Consider the following 372-nt stretch of genomic DNA (forward strand, 5'->3'; position numbering starts at 1 on the left):
GTATACTGTATTGGTGTTTTTCCTTCTGGCTTACTTCACTCTGTATAATAGGCTCCAGTTTCATCCACCTCATTAGAACTGATTCAAATGTATTCTTTTTAATGGCTGAGTAATACTCCATTGTGTATATGTACCACAGCTTTCTTATCCATTCATCTGCTGATGGACATCTAGGTTGCTTCCATGTCCTGGCTATTATAAACAGTGGCATCATCTTTAAAACGCAGGGTTCAAGCAAATATGCCTCATGCCATGAAGTCATTCAACACTGCCTTTGGAAGGCCTTCCTTCAGGATTTCCTAAAATACCCGGCAGCCTGGAGATAAAGGGCAACACTCACATAGCGGCTGCAGCCCCCCGGGGTTGATCCTG

At 43.5% G+C, this 372-nt stretch overlaps 1 protein-coding gene across 1 annotated transcript in view; it reads right to left on the reverse strand.

Annotated features, from left to right (window-relative positions):
• Window positions 1-372, reverse strand: part of STAB2 (stabilin 2) — a 169,621-nt gene that overhangs the window by 99,925 nt on the left and 69,324 nt on the right. The gene's annotated exons all lie outside the window — the stretch shown is intronic.

The sequence above is a fragment of the Bison bison genome, unplaced genomic scaffold (assembly GCF_000754665.1).
Source record: "Bison bison bison isolate TAMUID 2011002044 unplaced genomic scaffold, Bison_UMD1.0 scf7180017864327, whole genome shotgun sequence".
Classification (NCBI taxonomy): Eukaryota; Metazoa; Chordata; class Mammalia; order Artiodactyla; family Bovidae; genus Bison; species Bison bison.